The sequence below is a fragment of the Octopus bimaculoides genome, chromosome 7 (assembly GCF_001194135.2).
Source record: "Octopus bimaculoides isolate UCB-OBI-ISO-001 chromosome 7, ASM119413v2, whole genome shotgun sequence".
NCBI lineage: Eukaryota > Metazoa > Mollusca > Cephalopoda > Octopoda > Octopodidae > Octopus > Octopus bimaculoides.
The window spans coordinates 94,732,400-94,732,677 of NC_068987.1; the positions used below are offsets into that span (position 1 = coordinate 94,732,400).

The 278-nt window shown below is 52.5% G+C and overlaps 1 protein-coding gene across 12 annotated transcripts in view; it reads left to right on the forward strand.

The window, feature by feature from the left end:
* LOC106883309 (teneurin-m) overlaps positions 1-278 on the forward strand; it is a 487,309-nt gene that overhangs the window by 300,362 nt on the left and 186,669 nt on the right. The gene's annotated exons all lie outside the window — the stretch shown is intronic.

Below are 278 nucleotides of genomic sequence, written 5' to 3' on the forward strand. Positions count from 1 at the left end.
TAGGAAGGGCATCCAGCTGTAGAAACTCTGCCAAATTAGATTGGAGCCTGGTGTTGCCATCTGGTTTCACCAGTCCTCAGTCAAATCGTCCAACCCATGCTAGCATGGAAAGCGGACGTTAAACAACGATGACGATATACATGTGCTGTGCATGAGAAGACCCGGCAAGCCAAGTGAGATCGTTGCCGGTGCCCCTGGACTGGCTCTTGTGCGGGTGGCACATAAGATGCACCATTTTGAGCGTGACCGTTGCCAGTGCCGCCTAACTAGCCTTCGTA